Consider the following 14,280-nt stretch of genomic DNA (forward strand, 5'->3'; position numbering starts at 1 on the left):
ATGAACGAAAAGTTTCATTTACTAAGATGAATAAGTTCTATGTATCTGATGAACAACATTTTACCTATAGTCACAATAGAGAATTGTACACTTAAAAATGTGTTGAGTGTAAATTTCATGCTGTGTTCTAACTACAATAAAATAAATATTTTGAAAAGTAGTATTCTGAGGAGGGATTCATATATTTTTACTGACAAAGGGGTTTATGGCACAAAAAAGGAGACTTCTGTTTGGCAGCCTCTTTTCCATGGCTCCAGCTCTATGTTTCAGTATTACCATTTCTTTTTTGCCCCTTCAGAACTCATGATGGTAATTCCTTCCTTTTGTTGCTAGTTGCCAGGTTCCTCACTCTGCCTTGTTGATCCTCTCAGTTCTGACACAAAACTGTGAATAGCCCTTCATTAACTTCTCTCAAATTCCCAGCTAAATGGGTCTTCTGTTTACTGTGAAGAGTAGTAGCAAATATATTATTCTGCCATTTAGGGTCAGGATTTCTTCTGAGGCATAGTAGACAGGGGAGGTAGCCTTATATGGTTTGATATAAGTTGCATCAATACAGAGCTCGTTTGCTAAGTATATTTTACTTGTATTATGAAATACTAAGATTACATAGTAATGCCTTTTAGATAAACTAGCACACTTTTCAAATGTTCTTCACTTTAAAATTAAAGTGTTCCATGAAGGTCTAACATACTCAGCTCCTTAAAGATCAGTATGATTTTTTTTTATTAGCCAGATGCATTGCTTTTTTACCATTGAAATCCTGAGTACTGAAATATGTTCAAATATTACAAAAAGGAGATGTACTTCCAAAAGGTAAATTTCCTCTTCTCTCTACTTTTCTATTTTGTCATGGGCCATCTATGCCATCATTTATAAAGGAAATATAGGAAGTTGTATTTCTTCACCTTTGAGTTTTAGTGAACAAATTACAAACTTTACACAGTATAATTATAAGCATATATTAAATTGTACCCCTCTATTATGGTTTCTACTTGGGCTTGGATGCATGAAGAATATCAAGACTTGGGAAGAGTGTGTGCACTGTCCTCTGGATCATTATTGATCTCTGCTAGTGTCTCACCACACTTAGTTTGTGGTGCCACCCTTTACCCCTGCCTTATCTATTTTGTTGCAACTGATCCTGCCTGAGTTTTGGTTAGGTGCTAACATTGACTGCTGATATCTTTGGACACTGCTGTGGAGTCTATTCTTAAGGATCACAGAGCCCTCATTGTCTTAACACCAGACATATTTGAGTCATGTACTCTCTCAATACTTTTACAATTTTAGAGCATGCAGAAATACTTTTACATTTTTAAACCATGCAGAAACTTCTGGTTCTCTTCCACAGCCTACCAGAACACTGTGAAATAGAGAAAAGAATCATCTCAGTTAGCCTTTTAACCTAAACAACATGCAAACCCTCCATTAGAATGTGAGAACCATGGTCTCTAGCCATTTCATGTTGACATGTTACACACTGTAATGTTTTCTCCCAGAGTTCTAAATAAAAAATGATGCAAAAACCCATTCTGCTTTTCACTTGAACTCATAATTTCATAATTCTATCTTTCCATATGACCAATGACCAGGGGGCTTAGTCTTATCTGCTATGAATATTTATATCTTCTTCCTATGCCCATGTAGTTATTTTCTTGCTTCCTCCATGGTAGACATTGCTTTTTTATCAGATATAGTGCCTCTCTCTGATTTATGGTGAAGTTTCATAAATTCTATAATCTAATTTTTCAACCTTAATCATTGAGATTTTGAACCATAATATTTGGACAATTCTGAGAAAATAATTTTCTCTTTGAATTGTCCAGCTTTTGAAATTAAAAGCCAGGATTTTCATACAAATGTCTTCATTTTTTGATTAAAAATAGTCTATTTTAGAATCCAAAATGAGTAATTTAAAAAAAGGTATCTTTCTAAAACAATTTTCATATTTCTTGAGGCAGTGGGTGCCTCTGGCCTAATGGGAGAAAGGGGAGAATTATATATGAGAAAAAATTTTAAGAATTCTAATATATTTCACATCAGTTATTTTGCTACATGTTCCATGCATGTGAGTCTCCTTGTCTCACTAAATTACAAATAAAATGTAATGTAGAGAGACCTTCAAGATGGCGGAGGAGTAATAAGTGGAGATCACCTTCCTCCCCATATACATCAAAACTATATCTACATGTGGAACAACTTCTACAGAACACCTACTGAACACTGGCAGAAGACCTCAGACTTCCCAAAAGGCAAGAAAATCCCCACGTACCTGGGTAGGGCAAAAGAAAAAAAAAAAACACAGAGACAAAAGAATAGGGATGGGACCCACACATCTGGGAGGTATCTGTGAAGGAGGAAAAGTTTCCACACACTAGGGAGTCCCTTTACTAGTGGGGATGGGGGGTGGGCAGGGAGGAAGCTTTGGAGCCATGAAGGAGAGCACAGGAGCAGGAGTGCAGAGTACAAAGTGGAGAGATTCCCACACAGAGGATCAGAGCCAACTAGCACTCCAGACTGAGAGGCTTGTCTGCTCACCTGCTGGGACGGCTGGGGGATGGGAGATGAGGCTCAGGCTTTGGAGTTCAGATCCCAGGGAGAGGACAAGGTTTGGCTGCATGAAGACAGCCTGAAGGGGGCTAGTAAACCAGAGCTAGCAGGGAGGGATTCTGGGAAAAAGTCTGGACCTGCTGGAGAGGCAAGAGACCTTTGTTTTGGGGTGCACAAGGAGAGGGGATTCCTTCCCAGTGTGCCCACAGAAGGCAGAGCACTGCCTCAGTGAGCTCCAGAGATGGGTGTGAGGCATGGTTATCAGCTCAGACCACAGAGACGGGCATGAAATGCTAAAACTGCTGCAGCTGCCACCAAGAATCCTGTGTGCAAGCACAGGTCACTATCCACAGCCCCCAGGAGCCTGTGCAGCATGCTACTGCCAGTGTCCCGAGATCCAGGGACAACTTCCCTGGGAGAACAGACGGTGTGCCTCAGGCTGTTGCAATGTCACGTCAGCCTTTGCTGCCTCAGGCTCACCCCACAATCCAATTTTGACTACCATACCCCTCCCTCCCCTCAGTCTGAGTGAGCAACACAGCCCTAATCAGCTGCTGCATTTAACCCCCTCCTGTCTGGGCAGGGAACTGATGTCTGAGGGCGACCTACATGCAGAGGCAGGGCCAAAACCAAAGCTGAACCCCAGGAGCTGAGCGAACAAAGAAGAGAAAGGGAAATTTATCTGTGCAACATCAGGAGTAGCAGAATAAATCCACACAATCAACTTGATAAACCATGCATCTGAAGAATACCTGAATAGACAATGGAATGTTCCCAAAATTGAGGTGGTGGACTTTGGGAGCAACTGTAGACTTAGGGTTTGCCTTCTGCTTATAATTTGTTTCTGGTTTTATATTTATCTTAGTAGAGTATTTAGTGCTTATTATCACTGGTGGATTTGTTTATTGGTTTGGTTGCTCTCTTCCTTTTTTTTAACATATAGATATATTTTTTCCCTTTTTCTCTTTTTGTGAGTGTGTATGTGTATGCTTCTTTGTGTGATTCTCTCTTTATAAGTTTGCTTTTAAAATTTGTCCTATGGTTCTGTCTGTTCATTTTATTGGTTTTGTTTTCTAGTTTGTGTTTTTGTTTCTCTCTTCCTTTTCTTCTGAGCTGTGTGGCTGGCAGGGTCTTGGTGCTCCAGCAGGGTGTTGGGCCTGGGACTTCAAGATGGGAGGGCTGAATCAAGGATATTGGACCACCAGAAACCTCCCAGCCCCATGTAATATCAATCAATGAGAGATCACGAAGAGATCTTTGTCTCAACACTAAGACCCAGCTCAACCCAACGGCCAGTAAGTCCAGTGCTGGATGCCTCATGCCAAACAACAAGCAAGACAGGAACACAAACCCACCCATCAGCAGAGAGCTTGCTTAAGTCATACTAAATTCACAGACACTCCAAAACACAAAACTGGATGTGGCCATGCATGCCATAAGGACAAGATACAGCCTCATCCACCAGAACACAGGCACCAGTCCCCACCACCAAGAAGCCTACACAAGCCACTGAACCAACATCACCCACTGGGGAAAGACACCAAAAACAATGCGAACTATGAACCTGCAGCCTGTGAAAAGGAGACCCCAAACAGAGTAATTTAAACAAAATGAGAAGACAGAGAAATATGCAGCAGATGAAGGAGCAGTGTAAAAACCCACCAGACCAAACAAATGAAGAGGAAATAGGCAGTCTACCTGAAAAAGAATTCAGAGTAATGATAGTAAAGATGATCCAAAATCACGAAAATAGAATGGAGAAAATAGAAGAAATATTTAACAAGGACCTAGAAGAACTAAAGAGCAAACAAACAATGACGAACAACACAATAAATGAAATTTAGAACACTCTAGAAAGAATCAGTAGCAGAATAACTGAGACAGAATAACAGATAAGTAACCTGGAAGATAAAATAGTAGAAATAACTGCCACAGAGCAGAATAAAGAAAAAGGAGTGAAAAGAATTGAGGAAAGTCTCAGAAACTTCTGGGACAACATTAAAAGCACCAACATTTGAATTAAGGGGTCCAAGAAGAAGAAGGGAAAAAGAAAGGGTGTGGGAAAATATTTGAAGAGATTACAGTTGAAAACTACCCTGACATGGGAAAGGAAATAGCAATCAAGTCCAGGAAGTGCAGAGAGTCCCATACAGGATAAATCCAAGGAGAAACATGCCAAAACATATTTTAGTCAAACTATCAAAAATTAAAATAAAAAAATATTAAAAGCAGCAAAGGAAAAGCAACAAATAACATACAAGGGAAACACCATAAGGTTTACAGCTGAAGTTTCAGCAAAAACTCTGCAAGCCTGAAGGGAATGGCAGGACATATTTAAAGTGAAGAAAGAGAAAAACCTTCAATGAAGATGATTCTACACAGCAAGGATCTCATTCAGATTCAACAGAGAAATTAAAACCCTACAGACAAGCAAAGGGTAAGAGAATTCCACATCACTAAACTAGCTTTGCAACAAATGCTAAAGGAAGTTCTCTAGGCAGGAAACACAAAAGAAGAAAAGACCTACAATAACAAACCCAAAACAATTAAGAAAATGGTAATAGGGAAATATATATCGATGATTACCTTAAAGGTAAATGGATTAAAAGCTCCAGCCTAAAGACACAGACTGGCTGAATGGATAAAAAATGAAACCCATATATATGCTGTCAACAAGAGACCCACTTCACACCTAGGGACTCATACAGACTGAAAGTGAAGGGATGGAAAAGGATATTCCATGCAAATGGAAATCAAAAGAAAGCTGGACTAGCAATATTCATATCAGACAAAATAGATTTTAAAATAAAGACTATCACCAGAGACAAAGAAGGACACTACATAATGATCAGGGATCATTCCAAGAAGATGATATAACAATTGTAAATATTTATGCACCCAACATAGTAGCATCTCAATACATAAGGCAAATGCTAACAGCGATAAAAGGGGAAATTGACAGTAACACAATAATAGTACGGAACTTTAACACCCCACTTTCAACAATGGACAGTTCATCCAAAATGAGACTAAATAAGGAAACTTAAGCTTTAAAAGACACATTAGACCAGATAAACTTAATTTATATTTATAGGACATTCCATCTAAAAGCAACAGAATACATTTTCTTCTCCAGTGCTCATGGAACATTCTCCAAGATAGATCATGTCTTGGGTCAAGAATCAAGCCTCAGTAAATTTAGGAAAATTCAAATCATATTAAATATCTTTTCTGATCACAGTGCTTTGAGACTAGATATCAATTACAGGAAAAAATCTGTAAAAAATACAAACACATGGAGGCTAAACAATACACTACTAAATAATCAAGAGATCACTGAAGAAATCAAAGAGGAAATAAAAAAATACCTAGACACAAATCACAATAAAAACACGAAAACCCAAAACCTATGGGATGCAGCAAAAGCAATTCTAAGAGGGAAGTTTATAGCAATAGTCCTACCTGAAGAAACAAGAAAAATCTCAAATAAACAATGTAACCTTACACCTAATGCAATTAGAGACAGAAGAAGAACAACACAAAAATCCAAAGTTAGCAGAAAGAAAGAAATCATAAAGATCAGATCAGAAATAAATGAAAAAGAAATGAAGGAAACAATAGCAAGGATCAATAAAACTAAAAGCTGGTTCTTTGCGAAGATAAGCAAAATTAAAAAAAAAACATTAGCCAGACTCATCAAGAAAATCAAGGGAGAAGACTCAAATCAACAGAACTAGAAATGAAAAAGGAGAAGTAACAACTGACACTGCAGAAATACAAAGGATCATGAGAGACTACTACAAGAAACTATATGCCAATAAAATAGACAACGTGGAAGAAATGGACAAATTCTTAAAAAAGTACAAACTTCCAAGGCTGAACCAGGAAGAAATAGAAAATATGAACATACCAAACACAAGCACTGAAATTGAAACTGTGATTAAAAATCTTCCAACAAACGAAAGCCTAGGACCAGATGTCATGACAGGTGAGTTCTATCAAACATTTACAGAAGAGCTAACATCTATCATTCTCACATTCTGCCAAATTATAGCAGAGGGAGGAACACTCCCAAAATCATTCTAAGAGGCCACCATTGCCCTGATACCAAAACCAGACAAAAATATCACAAAAAAAGAAAAACACACACCAATATCACTGATGAACATAGATGCAAAAGTCCTCAACAAAATACTAGCAAACAGAATCCAACAGCACATTAAAAGGATCATACACCATGATCAAGTGGGGTTTATCCCAGGAATGCAAGGATTCTTCAATATACACAAAACAATCAATGTGATACATCATATTAACAAATTGAAGGAGAAAAACCATATGATAATCTCAATAGAGGCAGAGAAATATTTCAACAAAATTCAACACCCATTTATGAAAAAAATCTCCAGAAAGTGGGCATAGAGTGAACCTACTGCAAAGTACTAAAGGCCATATATGACAAACCCACAGACAACATCGTTCTCAACGGTGAAAAATTGAAACCATTTCCAGTAAGATCAAGAAAAAGACAAGGTTGCCCACTCTCACCACCATTATTCACCATAGTTTTGGAAGTTTTAGCCACAGCAATCAGAAAAACTAAATAGATAAACGGAATCCAATTGGAAAAGAAGAAGTAAAACTATCACTGTTTGCAGATGACATGATACTATATATAGAGAATCCTAAAGATGGTATCAAAAAACTACTAGAGCTAATCAATGAATTTAGTAAAGTAGCAGGATACAAAATTAATGCACAGAAATCTCTTGCATTCCTATACACAAACAGCAATAATTCTGAAAAAGAAATTAAGGAAACACTCCCATTTACCACTGCAACAAAAAGAATAAAATATCTAGGAATAAACCTTCCTAAGGAGACAAGAGACCTATATGCAGAAAACTATAAGACACTGATGAAAGAAATTAAAGATAATACAAACAGATGCAGACATATACCATGCTCTTGGATTGGAAGAATAACATTGTGAACATGACTATACTACCCAAAGCAGTCTACAGATTCAGGGCAAAACCTATCAAGCTACCAATGGCATTTTTCACAGAACTAGAACAAAAAATTGTAGTTTGTATGGAAACACAAAAGACCCCTAATAGCCAAAGCAATCTTGAGAAAGAAAGACAGAGTTGGAGGAATCAGACTCTCTGACTTCAGAATATATGACAAAGCTACAGTAATCAAGACAGTATGGTACTGGCACAAAAACAAAAATATAGATCAGTGGAACAGGATAGAAAGCCCAGAGATAAACCCATGCACTTATGGTCACCTTATCTTTGGCAAAGGAGGCCAGCATATACAATGGAGAAAAGACAGCCTCTTCAATAACCTGTGTTGGGAAAACTGGACAGCTCCATGTAAAAGAATGAAATTAGAACACTTCCTAACACCATACCCAAAAATAAATCCAAAATGGATTAAAGACCTAAATGTAAAGCCAGACACTATAAAACTCTTAGAGGAAAACATAGGCAGAACACTCTATGACATAAATCACAGCAAGATCCTTTTTGAACCACCTCCTAGAAAATGGAAACAAAAAGAAAAATAAACAAATGGGACCTAATGAAACTTAAAAGCTTTTGCAAAACATTAAACAAGACGGAAAGACAACCCTCAGAATGGGAGAAAATTTTTGAAAGTGAAGCAACTGACAAAGGATTAATCTCCAAAATATACAGGCAGCTTATGCAGTGCAATATCAAAAAAAAAAAAAAAAAACCAACCCAATCAAAAAATGGGCAGAAGACCTAAATAGACATTTCTCCAAAGAAGATATACAGATTGCCAACAAACACATGAAACAATGCTCAACATATTAATCATTAGAGAAATGCAAATCAAAACCACAATGATGTATCACCTCACACTGGTCAGAATGGCCATCATCAAAAATCTAGAAACAATAAATGCTGGAGGGGGTGTGGAGAGAAGGGAACCCTCTTGCAGTGTTGGTGGGAATGTAAATTGATTCAGCCACTATGGAGAACAGTATGGACGTTCCTTAAAAACCTGAAACTAGAACTACCATATGACCCAGCAATCCCACTACTGGGCATATACCCTGAGAAAACCATAATTCAAAGAGAGTCATGTACCAAAATATTCATTACAGCTCTATTTACAATAGCCAGGACATGGAAGCAACCTAAGTGTCCATCATTGGATGAATGATAAAGAAGATGTGACACATATATACAATGGAATATTACTCAGCCATAAAAAGGAATGAAACGGAGTTATTTGTAGTGAGGTGGATGGACATAGAGACTGTCATACAGAATGAAGTAAGTCAGAAAGAGAAAAACAAATACTGTATGCTAACACATATATATATGGAATCTAAAAAAAAAAAGTGGTCATGAAGAACCTAGGGGCAAGGTGGGAATAAAGATGCAGACCTACTAGAGAGTGGACTTGAGGATACGGGGAGGGGGAAGTGTAAGCTGGGATGAAGTGAGATAGTAGCATTGACATATATACACTACCAAATGTAAAATGGATAGCTAGTGGGAAGAAGAGGCAGAGCACAGGGAGATCAGCTTAGTGGTTTGTGACTACCTAGAGGGGTGGGTTATGGAAAGTGGGAGGGAGACGCAAGAGGCAGGGGTTATGGAGATATATGTATACATATAACTGATTAAATTTTTTATACTGCAGAAACTAACACAATGTTGTAAAACAATTATACTCCAATAAATATGTTAAAAAATGTAAATTATATTAAAACATGCAGTAAAACCGCTTACTCTTTCTAATTATGTTATTTGATTGAAAGTTCAGAAACTTAGAGCTGTTGATGTAATGTTGTTTGAATAAATAATTATTATGGGACGTCAATTAGGTGGCATGTCAATCTAGAAATTGAGAAAATGTATTTTTTCTAAAAATATAAAGGGGTTTAGGTCTGAATTATATTAAAAATTATATAAAATTATATTTAAAAACCTATGGTTCTCATATTCTAAATGGGTAGGGGACAATAAACTTAATTATAAGTAAACAATATAGAATATTAGAAGATGGTAGGCGGTATGGGGAAAATAACAGGGCATAATAGGGCAAGAGGCATCAGAAATGTGGGGGCTTACAATGTTCAATTTTCAATAGTGTGTTCAGTGGCTTGAAAGAGGTGAAGGAGTTAGCCTTGTGGAAATTTGGGGGAAGAGCTAGAGAGTGGGTAGAGGGTAAGGGTAATAATAACAACAAAAGCTTTTGAAAAGGCTATATGGGGAAAAGATAGAGAAGTAGAAAAAAGAAGAGAGAGATAGCCAGAGAACCAACACAAAGAATTTATGAGGAGAGGTAAAAGTTAGGTATAAATAGAGGGAAAGTAGAGGTGGTACAGGGTAAGTATAGGGGAAAAGCCAGTGCAAAGACAGGAATGTTCCTGTCTTGTTAGAGAAATAGCGAGAAGGCAGGTCAAGGTAGAACATAGTTTTTAAGTGAGAGAATAGTATGAGCTGAAGATAGAGGGTCTGACAACATTGCCTTTTAAACGATTGCAAGAACTTTTAATTTTACCTTGAGCGAGATAGAAACTCACTGGAAAATGTTAAGCAGAAGAGAGGTATGACAAGACTCTCTTGAAATGACCAATATGGCTTCAGTGTAGAAAATAGAGTATAGCAGGAGTGGTGGCCAAGATAAAGACTAATTAGAGGCTATTTGCATAACATAGATGTGATATAATGGCTTAGAACAAAGCAGTAGCAGTTGAAGTGGTGAAAAGCGGTCCAGTTTTGGATGCTTTCTTTATGGACAAGATGACAAGGTTTTCTTATGGACTGGAAATAAAGCATAAGAGAAAGGCATCAATGATAAAAAAAAAGAAGAGACTGCGAGTTTCTTATCATTTCTCCCTTCTTCCTTAATAATAAAATTTCCTTATTGAATGTGTTAGTGTTCTCAAGTTAAAAGTGGAATGAGGAGGGGGAAGTGGAGGAAGAGTAGGAATTACATTTCCCAGCTTCTCTTTTGAATCGAGGTGGCCACGGAAATACAAGATTAAAATTTTGGGGTGGATCTTCAGGTAAAGCACTTTATACTATGTATAAGTAAGCAAAAAAATATATTGTATAGCACAGGGAATTATAGACATTATCTTGTAATAAATTTTAGTGGAGTATAATCTGTGAAAATTACTGAATCACAATGTTGTATACCTGAAACTAATATAGTATTATAACTCAAGTATACTTCAACTTTAAAAAAAAAAAAACACCTTGAAAGGAATTGGTTCAGTTAAGATGTTTATCTTGTTGCCCTTGTCATTTTCTTCTCTTTGCTACCTGCAATGTGGACAAAAATACCAAGGTGATTGTGAAAAACGTATCTTAAACCCTTAAACAGGTAATAGCAATTGCCCATATCTAAAAAAACATTTGTTACATTGGAAAAATAACCCTTATATGTCTACCCATGTAATTAGGTCTCTGTTTCTTGTATCTTAGCTCAATTTCTAACTAATGCACATGAATTCAAAGTTTTTTCCTGAGCAGCTAAAATAATGGCATTGCCATTTACTGAGAAGGGATAAACCAGAGAGAGGAGCAGATTTAGAAGGAAAGCCAGGAGCTCAGTTTTGCATGTATTAAGTTTGAGATGCCCATTAGATATCCAAGTGAATATTTTCACTAGGTAACTTGACAAGTGAGTCTGGATATCATGGATAACGCTTAGAGATCAATTATGGCAAGTGCACAGATATTTGTGAGCTGTGTCTAAGGCCAGGACAAACCCCATAATTTCTAAATGTTATTGATTTATTTAAAATAAAATTTACTTCATATCGTTATCTTTATTTCCTTTTATGTACAATTAGGTAAATATTAGTTCATAAATAATTTATAAAAATGGATGAATGTTCTTTCTGTCTTTGTTTCTTTTATCATAGTGGCATCACAATAGAAATTAAATTTAATAAAATTTTCAGTTAACATCTTAAAATTTTTGTAATGTTCTAGGTGTCTATTTATTTAAATCATCCTGGACAAAGACTATTTATAGTATAATAAATTACTTAATTAAAATTTATTTGTGATACTGTTCATTTGTAGCAAAGGATCATGTATACATATATGTTTTTGTATTTTAAAATATATATATAAATATGGTAGACAAAAATGTTAATGGTTCTATCAAAGCACATAAAGAAAATATCCCCATATTTATGGCTGTTGATTAATATAACCAGCCAATAGATCTACCTGAAGTTTAGGAATATATCAGGAAGGAAAATAGTAATGAAATTAGCTTTGAAGTTATATTACCTACTGAAGACCATTCGACTTAAGCAGCAATCTTAGTATTGCTGATCTAGCACTGTTACAGAGGTATGGGTGCTTATATTACCAAAGATTTTCTCTATAAAAATCTTGCTCTGCACAAGCAGAATGTCAAAATTTCCATTCACATTTTAACACTATAGCTACATGTTTCTTTGCTCTCACTGTAATTACCTAGAGGAAAATTAGTACCATAAAGTTGCACATTTATCATCTTATGGTGTTCTTCCAATTTTTGATTCTGCATTTATGAGCTTGCATTCAGCCAGCAGTTTATTATTATCCATTTATAAGCAGCCAACAAAATAGTAAATTATGTATTTAAAAGCCTTGCTGGCTGACATTTTTTAAAGTTCACTGGACAATTTTTTTTTTTCTGTAGTAGAAATTTGCTGCAAGTACTCAAGGTCTGAAATCTGATTCCCATTTAGATGTTGTCAAGAGGTAAGTGCAATTAGTTCTCATTAATATTTCATGGCCTAAATGTGCCATACTTTGACACTGCCATCTTGTAGTCTTTAGTCTTACATCTAAAGAGCAACTTGTAATCAGATATGTGTAATCTGATAGGTGCATTAAGATTTATTATGTCTCACTTTGTCTTTGCAAAGATAATTTTAAGTGATGCATTAATTAATCTACAAGTGTGTCTGTTTTCTCTGTATCTAATGTCATGAACAGCATTAGGCATATGACAATTTGCCATTAGGCCTAAAAATTAATGTTACGCTTTTCCAATAATTACGAAACACTTTCAAGATACAGAAAATCTGTGACATATGTTTTTTACATTCATGAGAATCCAGGATATTATGCTTTAAAGTGCTTTTTTTTTTTTTTAAGAAATGCTTCATTAGCTTTCTCATTGTTCTCAGATGTAAAGATGTACAAAACTTTTGTTCCCTTGTCTGTTATGAGAAACCTTTAGAACTCACTAAAAGAATTAAAGCATTAAGAGTGTGTGCATGGTAGAAAAATTCAAAACATTTTATTCTACCTGTGATAAGTTGTCATGACAAAATCATAACTACAGAGGGAAAAGAAAAAGCAAAATTGGGTCAGTCTATAGTTATGCTCTCTCACTCAGAATCTGACTAATTGCATCTTTGGATTTGTTTTTGAGTCTTTGCTTTAGAATAAAAGTTGGAAAGCATTTTGTAGGAGCAATCCTACTCATTTGTCCTACTTGCTTCTTGTTACTCAAGAGAAGATTTAAAGAAATCATACTTTTTAGCAAATTTTAAAAACAGCTTTCTTTGGTAGAGTTGAGTGGAGTTTTTATTTGCTCATTTGTTTGCTTTACTTTGGTTTGGTAGAGAAATAGTAGTTTTTTTTTTAATTTACTTATAGCTTTTTATTTTATAAGTTGTCTAGGATATTAGTTGGGAACACAATTATGAAAGCAATATAGGTGCTTATGTTGAAGACTCCTTGATTGACTACTCTTAGGCTTTTGGAACAAACATATCTGACAAAATGTATTTTCTCTCCTCAACCAGACTGTACTCAGGCTTCTCTGAACTCTTTTTCAACTAAGTCTGGACTTTTGGACTTCCATGTTCATCCATGCATTATCCAATTTTAGCAAAAATTCTGTTAAATTAGTTTAACCAGAATCCCCCATCCTCTATATTTGATCAGCTTCAATATCTAATCAGTTTCCTTTTCCTCTATCATCCCCCAGGTGATGTCTAATCACCTTGGCCTGCCTTCAGTAAGAAGCTTGTTAGGTTGGTTTAGCCAGAATCCACCCTTATCCCTAATGTTTACTATTAGTTATTTGTGATTCACCAACTCCCACCCTGTTTTCATTAACTATAAATTCCCATTTGTTGATGCTGTATTTGGAATTGAGTCTGGTTCTATTCTGAGGTCCCTTTTCCCCTATTGCAATAGTCATGAAAAATATCTGTTTTTACCATTTTAACTACCGTCCAGCTCTGGTTTTGCTTTGAGACAGCTCTACCATATTAATCTCATATTTCATCTTCAAATGATATTACAGAACTCAAGTAGACAGATATTACTTTATCACCTAGCCTCCTACCCCCAACCTTTTTTTAAGGGGAGCAAACCTTTTTTCTGGGAACTGTCCATCTTCCCACCTCAATCTTTACAGCTTTTTGTTGAGCTGCAACCTTATTTACTAGATGACTGTTGCTTCATTTGGTGTGAGCAACTTGCCTAACTGGGTCAGTTTTTCCTTCAATTAGCACATTTTTGTTGTTGACTTACCTAGGAAAGATTGAGGGATTTCCATCCAATTAAGAGATTTTTAATGATGGTGCTGACAGCTCGTTTAATATGCTTATATAAAGTTATAGGTTAGGCCTAGTCATAGGAATAGTTATCTTTTTTAAACAATCATTTCTTGAATGAACACATCAGAAAATATTTTAATTATGGTGCCATCTAA

The sequence above is a fragment of the Balaenoptera borealis genome (genome assembly GCF_965194805.1).
Source record: "Balaenoptera borealis genome assembly, chromosome: X".
Lineage (NCBI taxonomy): Eukaryota > Metazoa > Chordata > Mammalia > Artiodactyla > Balaenopteridae > Balaenoptera > Balaenoptera borealis.